Below are 12565 nucleotides of genomic sequence, written 5' to 3' on the forward strand. Positions count from 1 at the left end.
AATAAAAGTGGACGACCAAGAAATTCGGATTCAAAATGGTGTAAGACATGGATTAGTACTGTTCACTCTGTACAACGAAGAAACAATGATGGAAATAAAAGAAAGGTTCAGGAGTGGAATTAAAATTCAACGTGAAACGATATCAGTGACACGATTCGCTGATGACATTGCTATCCTGAGCGAAAATGAAGAAGAATTGCATGAGCTGCTGAACGGAATGAAGAGTCTAGTGAGTACAGAGTATGAGTTGAGAGTAAATCGAAGAAAGACGAAGGTAGTGAGATGTAGTAGAAAAATAGAACAACGAGAAACTTAACATCAAGATTGATGGTCATCAAGTAGATGAAGTTAAGGAATTTTGCTACCGAGGCAATAAAATACCCAGTGACGGACGGAGCAAGGAGGACATCAAAAGCAGGCTAGCACTGGCAAAAGGGTGTTCCTGGCCAAGGGAAGTCTACTAATATCAAATATCGGCCTTAATTTGAGGAAGAAATTCCTGAGAATGTCTTTGTCCAGCAAGTACAGGCAATATTTTTCCATCTGGCTTCCCGGGCATGAAATGGATTTTAAACCAATACCATCTATGAAAAAGCACATGTTACTCAGTCCTTTTTCAAAATATAAATTAAACTCCAATTGTTACCTAACCTAAATTTAATTGTGGTGGACATCTCTCACATTAAAACGCTTGGTCCATTTCTCCCAAATAACACTGCTCCATATCTCCCGATTGTCCAGTTGAGATGGGCCATTCCGACTTACTTCAGCAGGTACCGAACTTGCTGGAACAGAGAACGTGATTGTCTCGAGAACTAATACGAAAATAATAGCATTTGTAAAATGCGCCACTGGTCCTCTGATTACTTACTTATTTGGTTTTACATAACTGACTCATCATTGTGTCCCATCCAGCTAATAACTTTCCTATATCCATGTACATCTACATCTACATCTACGTGATTGTTCTGCGACTCACAATAAAGCGATTGGTAGAGGGTTCATCGAGCAACCTTCAATCCATGTCTCTGCCACTCCGCTCTCGAACACCGCGTGGGAAAAACGAACATTTAAACCTTTCAGTGCGAGCTCTGATTTTCCTTACGTTATTACAATGATCATTTTTTGCTATGTACGTGGACGTCTCGGATTCGGAGGAGAAAATTGGTGATTGAAATTTCGTGACGAGATTACATCGAAACGATAAACGCCTTTGTCTTAATGATTGCCACCCCAACTCGTGTATCATATCCATGGCACTCTCTCCCTTATTTCGCGATAACAAAGAACGAGTTGCCCTTCTTTGAACTTTTTCGATATTCTCTGTCAATCCAATCTCATGCGCATCCCGCACCGTGCAACAGTACCCTAGAAGCGGACGAACAATACTTTCTAATTATTGGTTTACTTTACGAACAATATTCTTTATGTCATTCCAACTTAAGTTATTCGTAACTATAATTCTGCAGTATTTAGTTGAATTCACAGCTTTTAGCGTTGTGTGATTTTTCACGTAGCCGGAATTTAGCGGATTCCTTTTAATACTCATCTGGATAACTTCATACGTTTCGTTATTTAGAGTCAAATTACCGCCTTTCGCATCATACAGATAATTGTGTAAATGATTTTTCAATTGGATTTCGTCATCTGATGACTTTAGAAGACAGTAAATCTCAGTATCATTTCAGACAATCTAAGAAGGCTGCTCAGATTGTCTTCTAGATCGCTTATATATATTAGGAACGGCAGAGGGCTTATATCCCTTTCCTGGCGAACCTCAGGTATCACTTATTGTTGTAAGGTAGCAGTATTTTGCATCTTACTGCAATATAATAATTGTTGCAAAGACGAGTTAGATATCGCTTATTATGTTATTTATCAGGCAATCAACCTATTGAAATTAATGTAGGGAGTATCAGACGGCATAAGACGTGTATTAACTTTAAGAAATTCGCATGTTACATGAAGTTAGGGTTCAGGTGATATTTTCACGGAGTTTGGCTGGAGCGGACGAGCGGCACTGCTCAAAGGCAGGGCAGAGGGGTGCGGAAGTTTACAACCGACCATTGCGAGTCGGCATGCGAAAGTGTCCCACTGGGGGAGACGCGCCGCCGGAGCAGGTAGGCACCCATTGCGTGGGGCCTTTGGGGGACGGCGCCTCGTTGGCGCTGGACGTTACGCCGACGCCAGTATGTCGAGATGAGCTGGTGCCTAAGAGAGCCTTCCCACCAATCTTTACGTTTTCTGGGGCTTTCTAAGAAACGCGGTTAAGCTAGTGCATTGACCTTTTCCCGCGCGAGGGCGAATAGAGAGACACGATTGGTGGGTTCGATTTTGAACGGGGTGTGAGTTTGTTCCAGAACATTCTAGGCGCAGTAAGGCGCAGAATGTTTTAATTGGCTGGAAGAAGCCAGGAAATAATAGTGGGAGCGAACTGTGCTGGTCTAGAGCCACGGGATTGGCCAGCTCGAAAAATAGCGTGGGGGTGCTGATTTAGCTGAGGGAAGCTTTTGGGAGCTGTTATCAGGGAGAAGCGTCTTAGCTCCTGTAGCGAGCGGACGTCGTGCTTTCGGCTGTGCTGTAGAAGAGCAAATTCTTTTCAGTGTGCTGTGCAGAACTTTGAATAAGTCTGCCAGCTGCAACTGAAGCTAGTATTCAGTTAGGGGTACTGTCATGTTTTACTGTTAGAGACAGGCTGATTCCGCTAATTACGGTTGGGAATACTGTCTCACAGGAAGCAGACAGGAGCAGAGCAATTTCCTTGAGTCACACTTTATTAAAGGCGTTACTGGATTCCGCCTTTGGGCTGGTGAGTCCCGTCTTAACGAATGCGAGACGATTGGAAAGAAAGCAGAATTAGCTTTTGAATAGGAGTTTACGAACAGGTACCCTGTTCGCGTAAATAAATTCATTTTTGTTACAATTGAGGCTCCTCGACGACGCAGACGCCATCGGCAGCTTGCTGACCTGTCCACGACGCTGCATTTGGTAACGTGATGCTCAGCTTCGGCATTTAATCCGATATTACCCACGCCTGTGATTACCAGAGCTCAGTTTTCCAGCCACGCTCTTATTGAGAATTTGTTAATTGCAGTAGGTTTGTCTGACGTATTTTATGCCGTCTGACAAGGGGAGAGAGTAGCAAATAACAAGTGCAGATGCGTTATCCGACCTTAAGAGTTAGTTTTGGAATTTAAGGGCCATTGCCATTACTAGCTTAATTTTATCACTTATAAATGTATGTCATAGTTCAGTTTGATGTTAGGAAGATTGTTGTTCAATAAATGTGTTCAATGCTATCCTTGTTTGTTTAGTAGTGATCACTTCCCTGAACCCTATTTAGTTATTAAATATTAATCAAATTTAGTGAAGGGGCTGTTTTAATTAACAGGTTGGGTCTCATAACAGGCCTTCAGCCAGAGCCAACGACCCTATCCAGTAGGCAAAGTGAACAAGTAAAAGCATTCTTGTTAAAACCCCCCGACATTTGGCTGACCCGCTTAGGGTCCCTAATCACCATTTTATAGAAAGAAACCCCCCCATTGTGTTAGATAAGAAGGATATTTTCTGACTCCATGTTGGCTATAGGTCAATAATTCGTTACGTTCGAGGTAATTCATAGTGTCAGAACGCAGTATATGTTCCAAAATCCTACTGCAAATCGACGTTTTTCATATGGGTCCGTAATGCAACGGATTACTCCCATTTCCTCTATTGACTGTTAGTGTGACCTGTGCAACATTGCAGTTTTTAGGTGCGTATCTTTCGTCGAGATAGCGGTTGTATACGAACTGCTAAATATGGAACTGTTGTATCAGCATACTCTGAAAAAACCTAACTCGTATACTATCTGGACCGGAGATCTTGCATTTAGGAAGTGATTTAAGCTTCTTCGCTGCACCGAGGACATCTACTTCTAAGTTACTCATGTCATTTATTCCGGTGCCTTTTTTATTCATGAATCGTCTGAACTTTATTATTGATGGATTTGTGGTTCTTTGTCAAAGTATACGTATTTAATATACGTATTTAACTGAATCTGTAGTCGACCCTTATTTAAGTAGATCGTGCTTCGCCTTTCCGTTCTTAATGTACCATCATGCTTCGTCTTCTCAATTGTAAATTTGAAGTAAGCTGCAGTAGTTGAGTAATTCGATACTTTTGCGCTGTTTATTATATTTTTTAATTTATTTATTTATTTAAGAAATTTGTTTAAGAAAATTCTATGCTTCTTATTCATTTTTGGTATTTTTAGTTATGATTTCCAGTGGTTTTATTTAGGTTTTAGCTTCCGTCTTTTAAAAACTAAAGAATATGAGTCTTTGGTTTTAAATACCACAGGAGAGCTGGACATATGTCCCGCCGCGTCGATCTCGCTGGTACTCCTCGTCGGAACTGCTCCACCTGAAATCTCTAAAATGTTTATTTCGCTACAAAAATCGTTCGGCACAGCTAGGTGCTATGTTCTGTGATGCGTATGGATTGATGTGTCCAACTTTTTTTTTCAACGAAAAGTTTATTTCTTCTGATATATTCTCTCGAATATTGACCGTGAAAAGATGCAGGCTCGCACCATCATTCCACACTGCACCTCCAATCGATCTACGTCTCGTGATATCTGAAGAATGTTTGTCAAATCTTTTATAAATCGATAAATAAACACCTTGTATGCGTATTATTTTCTTGAATTTGTTTATTGTGCCATCGACTAACTAAACATTCACAGCGGAGCTTAACTGCGTCGCACAACAATAGCAAAATCTCTCCAAAATAAAACACGTCCGATCTCGTGAAAAATGAAATGATTGTATGGCATTGTTGGCCAGGAAGCCCCATACGAGGGAGTTCGACCGCCGTATTGCAAGTTCTTTTTAGCTGACGCCACTTCGGCGACTTGCGGGTCAATGATGATGAAAGACACACAACATCCAATCCCCAGCCGGGAATCGAAGCCGGGCCCCTTGCCTGGTAGGCAGAAACACTCCTGCTACGCTACGAATGCGGACTCCGATCTGTGTAATTGCTTCACACTGAGTCCTCAGATATACAGTACATCTTTGGTTACTTATTCCAGAGAGATATGTCCGTAGCACGGAACGTCTAATTCTCGCAGGCAGTGTAAACTACTCTCGGAATTAATAATTCGCCGCACCATAGTCATAGGTCTTTGCTATTTACGATCCACTACAATGGTCGGTGCAAGGAGTCGGGTAGTAGTTGGTCGTTCCAAGTTACGCAGCTGAGAACGCAGTTGTCCTATTCGCATCTTGTCTCTGTCATCTTCCTTTTCAGTGGTATTATTGTCGCTGAGGGTTGAACAGACGATTTCGAACCTCATTCTCTTAATAAAATGACTGAGTTGGTAAGTATAAACGGAACCCCGCCTTCCGTGTCACGTTTTAAGTACGAGCTGAAGAGTTCTTAAGTTGCTTCTAAATTATTAGGATAGATTCAAATAACGTTTATGTATTAGTTACGAGACGTTACACTGGAATGCACTTTTACTGTTGTTACGTTTCACTATCACTTTTTGTTGCGCAACACTTGGGGCACACAGGTGTATACTAGGTTCTGTTATCGAACTGCCCTGGTAGTACGCGATACAGTTCGATACTAGCACGTGGCCACTACTCCGTTTCCTACCACCTCCCCCCCCCCCTTCATTGTACCTGTTGAGTCACTTATCCTCACCTTGAAACGTGAGAGAAAAAAGTTCGCAGGAGCTAAATTACCTGCAGCCAAGGGCGTCATCTGCGGTTTATACGTGGATCGTCATTTTGTGTGCAGATTAAGATTAAACAGAAGACCGAAGAATAAAAACAAGTCACATTTCTGCACTGTCACCTCGGGGCAGGTTAAAATATTCAGCTTGTCTGGACAGCGTATACTCACGTGAGGGACGGGAGTTCTCAGCCTTCTCTGTAATAGCAAAAAAGAGAAATCAGCTCTCCGTATAAGCATAAATATTTTAAAATGACATAAGAAGTGAACGCAGGGTATGTTTCGCTACTTTCAATTTGATTTACTGAAACACATACGTTATATTTCTTCAGCGACTGACTTTTTTTTTGTCGGTTTGAACCAACAGGTGCCTTAAACAGGTAACCATATAGTGTATTCTTGAAGCCACGACCTAAAGATTAGAGCATATATCGAAATGACGCTAAGATGAAATTTTTACAATAACTGTGTACTCCAATCACCCGGGTAAATTACTATTAACAGAGAAATTGCTATAACATGACCTTATAGAACGAAACAATGTTCTGCAAATAAGCGGACTGACACGGTAATAAAATTTTTCGTTATGACAGTTTTAAATCTAGCCTCGCATGGTTTCTCTGGACTACTACTTCTGTTCTATAAACGTATTTTTAATTATAATCTTGCAGTGTAGTTTGCACTGTATATTTGTACACCTATGAAAGATCTTGTTGTCTTGCCTATTTAACAATCCTCGTATATCCAGGTTTGAAGAAAAACTGCGAACTCGAAGTTCACAGCGGTATTCCTCGCATATAGGTATACAAAAATGTACATCACAGACTTTCGCCAATGACATTTTCGGTGCAAAGTGAAAGTCAAATAAAGACAAGTTTGGTGACAGTGCGATCGCATGAGCAACAAGTATATTGATTCAACGTGCCGCGACAGCGCTGTCCATTTAATGCAGTGGTTGGAGTGATAGGTCAGAATATTTCAGGTAGAGCTTCCAGGAGTAAAATCTTTACCGTACAACATTGTCACCATAGTAATTGAAACACTTGTTTCGTAGTTGCGCAGGTACAGCGCTTCTTGAGTAGGAACAAAATCCTCATCAAGTGCCTGGGGCCATTTCTTGATAGGGTCCCTTTTTCTAAATTAATTGGGCAATGACAGCTCCACAGACGGAATGACACGACGTAGTAAGAAAATTATGTAAACGTAATCTGTGACTTTTCAGTGTGAAGTAACGTCTTTTGAAACAAATGATTCTAGATTCTTTATCGAGGAGTCTTGTCTCCCTCACTCTCTTCTGTCTTAGCCTCCCATGTACGTAGAACACTATTTGTTAGGAGTCACGGTATTTTTAATGCCTGCATATTTTATGTCAATAAATCAGTTAAACTCTTAAATGTTCTTATTTAAAATGAATCGTTGTATCTACCTTGTCCTAACCAGTATTTATCTGTTTCTGCATTAATCTGAGACGAGGCGACTTGGCAACCGGGATGAGGTGATGCAGTAGATCCGCCGCCATTTTAGCGAAAAATGGTTCAAATGTCTCTGAGCACTATGGGACTTAACTTCTGAGGTCATTAGTCCCCTAGCACTTAGAACTACTTAAACCTAACTAACCTAATGACATCACTCGCATCCATGCCCGAGGCAGGATTCAAACCTGCGACCGTAGCGGTCGCGCGGTTCCAGACTGTAGCGCCTAGAACCGCTCGGCCACCCCGGCCGCCCCATTGTATCAGCCGACAAGCAAATTTGCTTTCATTATCTTTCATGATTTACGAGGTTCGATTGCAGTTTGTTGTACGCACTTTTGTTCACGCCAGCATTGGCGATTAAAATCTTTATAATCGATAAACGGTTTAGCACTGCCTTGTTAATGACTCATCACGTAAACCATCTAGGCCGATTTTAAAACAAAACTTTTATTCGTTTCATTTTCTTTATCATAAGTCTCTTCTTCCCTTATAATATTACTGCTCTCATCAGTTTCATTAGTAAACATTTTTAATTATTAACTCTGAACCGGTACAGAAGTTTTATAATATACACATGGTTAAAAGTTGCCTCATCTGACTTTAATCATTTTAGGTATCCTTCGCGATGTAGCCAAGATACTGATCACTGCCACCGGCTATGAGACGTGTTTGCCTTCAGCAAGATGTGAATTTCGTATTTGTCACGAGCGTTTGTAGGCGACTAGCTGACCTAGATACTGGCAGAGAACTGAGATGAACCGGTTTTCGTAGTCTCTGAGCACCTACAGCACTGGACGCGTTAGTGTGTTAAGCTGTTATGTAACTTTACGCATTAAACAGGAATGGATAGGCATTCTACATTTTTAAAAGAAAAACATATGCCGACAGTTGTATGTTGTTCATTGAAAGTTATTTTCGATTTACTACATCGGAAGAGTGAATTTTTCTCTTGAAAGTTTCGATGTTTTTACGAAGAGTAAAACGCACGACAAACGTCATCTATTGTTATTAAATGTTTTATATTTTTTGTTCTCTAGCGACGTGCATAGGGTACTGAGCTGCAGGCCCAATAAAAATTAATCGGCAGCTCCCCGTCGCAAAAAACCTTCCATTATTAAAGTTAGATTAACAGGACGAATTCCTCGTAAACAGGGCTAGGCGCCAAATTATTTTATCTCGAATTGCTTTTGACACGTTAAAAATATTTGTATTAAAAATATTTGTAATCTGTCTGATGTAGGTGAAAACCTAGCAGTGATCTGAACTCGTGAAGTAAACAGCACTGCTTCATTAATACCCGACATACATATATCAACATTGTTCCCTTCTTTTTCACTCTCTAAGTATCTATTCAGTAGTTGCATATATGTCTGTGACCCTTTATGCTTTGAAAATACTGTAAATATAATAAACTTACGATTTTTTCTTTGTGTTACCATACCATCTGAACTGTGCATGGAAACGAGCGCCTGATGCAGAGAAGCAGGAGAGACGTTCCTTCCAATGTTTTAATTTTCAACGGAAACGGTGGCGCCACCGGCGCACACATTGACACCGTCTGCGACAACATTACGTAATCGCCGACCAATCAGAAGCCGTCCACGGGCTATAAAAAGGCTACCACAGCAGCAGTGAAGACAGTCAGTTGCTCCTGACGATGTCGATGGAGGTAATCGTCGAAAGCTCGAGATTTTATCCAGAACTGACGCGGCAGGAAAACCGAGAATGTTTTACGTATTATTGGACTCTTTAAATCTAACTTTAAAATTCCGTCCCGTCTGCCACACATATCTGCTTCACAATCCTGACATTTTACTTCATATACTCCGGATTTCCTTATCTAGTTCTCTTCTGTGTCGTTCTTATGCCTTGGCCTCTGTCCTGATTTGTTGTCGGTCCTGAAAGCAATTGTAACCCCTTTCTTGTTAAACAACCTCGCTAATTTTATGTGAGATAGTTCCCCAATATGACATGACTCTATATTTGTCTGGATTTCTATCATTTTGCTGGTTTCCATGCCTAACTGCTACACACAACCCATGTATCAAACCCGCGTCAAACCCATTTTCTACCGCTATTTGTGTGTGGGATTTCATTTCCTCATTCTTGTTTTCCGGACTTACAGGCATAGAATTAGCTCTGTGCACTGCATTTCTGAAAAACGCTAATTTATGTTAATGGGGGTGGCATGAGGACTTATCAATAACCGCCCCTGTCAACGCGGGTTTTCTTTCAGTTTGCAACTGTACCTCGGGAACGGTGGATGCACCGTCTTGTGATGTTTAATGTTTCATGGTTTGAGTTGACAACGCACGTGTGCTTTTAAGTTGTGACGAGGCCTAATGGCATAAAATATTTTTAAGGTAGGTTATAACTCAGGACATAAGCAATCCTTACATGTCTGTCGGTATAAAGAGGATCGTTGTACCTGGTTTCCTTGTTTTTAGCACTTGACAGTGGGATAATGTTGTTCCGAAACACACTGCGGCAATAATCACATGATTGACAACTGGACTGAATGTCTTCTACGCTACGTGATCAAAAGGATCCGGACGCATGGCTGAAAATTCCTTACAAGTTCACGGCCCTTCATCGATAATGCTGGAATTCAGTATGGTGTTGGCCCACCCTTAGCCTTCATGACAGTTTTCACTCTCGCAGGCATACGTCAATCAAGTGCTTGAAGGTTTCTTGGGGAATGGCAGCCGATTCTTCACAGAGGAGAGGTATCTACGTCGCTCGGTGAGGCATGGCAGGTTTTTCCACTGTTGAATGGTCCAATGTTTACGCTCCTTAAACTAAATGAGGCGTCGTTTGGCATTTACCGGTGGGATGTGTGGCTTACGAGCAGCCGCACGACCATCAAATCCAGTTTTCTCACCTCCCGCATGATTTTCATACTACACTACAGGCCATTAAAATTGCTACACCACGAAGGTCACGTGCTACAGACGCGAAATTGAACCGACAGGAAGAAGATGCTGTGATATGCAAATGATTAGCTTTTCAGAGCATTCACACAAGGTTGGCGCCGGTGGCGACACCTACAACGTGCTGACACTAGGAAAGTTTCCAACCGATTTCTCATACACAAACAGCAGTTGACCGGCGTTCCCTGGTGAAACGTTGTTGTGATGCCTCCTGTAAGGAGGAGAAATGCGTACCATGTAATCACATGTCAGTTCTAGTATATTTGTCCAATGAATATCCGTCTATCATCTGCATTTCTTCTTGGTGTAGCAATTTTAATGGCCAGTCGTGTACTTGCAGTGGATCCTGACGCAGTTTGGAATTCTTGGCGACACTCTATTTATCGAGTGCCCTATCACGTTGTAGCGAGACCCCAGAAGATGGGAGGTTTAGGACCCTCTAAAGTTCGCGCTAAGGTTCTGCTTTATTTCTTCGCGTCTCCCATCACTTATACCGGACCTTTTTGCGTCTCTGACCTGCGGCGCCTAATCCCTCCAGTACATGCCGGTAAGATAAAGAATAAATTAAGGCATATTCGGAATTTTTTCTTGATGTCGGTTATTTGTGGGATGATATTCTTCCCCTGTCAAAAAGCTGTTAAGTCGCTGGAGTTTCCAAATCGCGCTTCCTCTGTGGAGTCCCTGTCGCCAGAAGCAGACTGGAAGGTTGTTTGGTCCAGTGTCAGTCTACTTGTTTTTCCGATTGAAGTTGCGTCCTCATGGTTTGAAGTCGTTCATAACCTTCTCCCCACGAACAATCGACTTTTTCGCATTGGCCTTAGTGTAACAGACCGATACAGTCGTTGCCATGAAACGGATACATTACGTCATCGGTTAGTCGCTCGCAGCACAGACACTGAAGTTGGTTCTGCCGACAATTGGCGTTTCTCGCCAGGAAGACGGAAGCGGCAATCTCCAGTGAGATTCTCCAGCGTCTCGATTCAGCCTTCTTTCTCAGAACGGAGAACAATACTGTTATGTGGCATTATGTTCATCCCGTGGTGCGGAACAGGTATGACCCGGACTCTTACGCCTAGTACCAATATTTTGTTACGTTACCCTGGACATGGCAGAAAATGCCGCGCTATCGTCAGCTTTTTGCGAGTTTGCTGTACCTGGTATTTAGACGTCAAGGAGTTGTATGAAATGCAGAATCTCTTTTCTGTTCGAATGTTTCATTCTTTGCTTTTCGTAAAGCTTGCAAAAAAAAAAAAAAAAGCGGGGGTTGAGCTAACTGGTCTTTTGGTACTTTTGTCATGGTCCCTTTTCACGTGTGTTGTTAGTTTATTTCATTTTTGGTGGCCCTGGTTGTCTTTTTTTGTTTAATTAATAAAAATAAAAATTGTTGCAGGCCTCGACTAAAAATGATATTTTTCTTTTAAATGGCATAAACCACGTAGGTCCGATTATGTTTCTTTCCTTTTTGAGAAGCAAGTTGTAAGGTTTCAACAAAAAATAAATAAATGCATAAAGATAACAAATTAATGAAGTTTATTACAGTAATTGAACTGACAGTACTTTGCCTTTTTCACAATGAAGTGTCGCAAGCAATTGGCGACTTGCAAATAATCAATGTCCTTCGATGTATACAATTTCCATGCAAGCAATTGATATACACTCATGCTCATAAATTAAGGATAATTGCATAATGTGGTGCCACACAACGTGGCACTATACAAAACTGGTTCTAAAAGCATAGGCACATAGGGAACAATCACGTCACAGATCTGTAAGTCCACGGTATTGGTGATAAGTTGAGAAAACCGTCCCGAAACACATGTGCTACAAAACGGCACTGTTTCCTTCGCATGTACCCCGACATCAATATGGGATATGATCACCATGCACACGTACACAGGCCGCACAACGGATTGGCAGACTCTGGATCAGGTGGTCGAGCAACTGCTGGGCTACAGCCTCCCATTCTTGAACCAGTGCCTGTCGGAGCTCCTTAAGTGTCCTAGGGGTTGATGATGATGATGATGAGCGTTTGGCGTCATTGGCCGGGAGGCCCCTCGCGGGGCAGGTCCGGCCGCCTTGGCGCAGGTCTTATTACATTCGGCGCCACATTGGGCGACCTGCACGCCGGATGGGGATGAAATGATGATGAACACAACACAACACCCAGTCCCTGAGCGGAGAAAATCTCCGACCCAGCCGGGAATCGAACCCGGGCCCGGAGGACGGCAATCCGTCACGCTGACCACTCAGCTACTGGGGCGGACTCCTAGGGGTTGAAGACGTGCAGCGATACGTCGACCAGGAGCATCTCAGACTTGCTCGATGGGGTTTAGGTCTGGAGAACAGCCAGACCACTCCATTCGCCTGATATCTTCTGTTTCAAGATACTCCTCCACGATGGCAGCTCGGTGGAGCCGTGCGTTATCATCCATCAGGAGG

Source organism: Schistocerca cancellata, chromosome 2 (assembly GCF_023864275.1).
Source record: "Schistocerca cancellata isolate TAMUIC-IGC-003103 chromosome 2, iqSchCanc2.1, whole genome shotgun sequence".
Taxonomy (NCBI): Eukaryota; Metazoa; Arthropoda; class Insecta; order Orthoptera; family Acrididae; genus Schistocerca; species Schistocerca cancellata.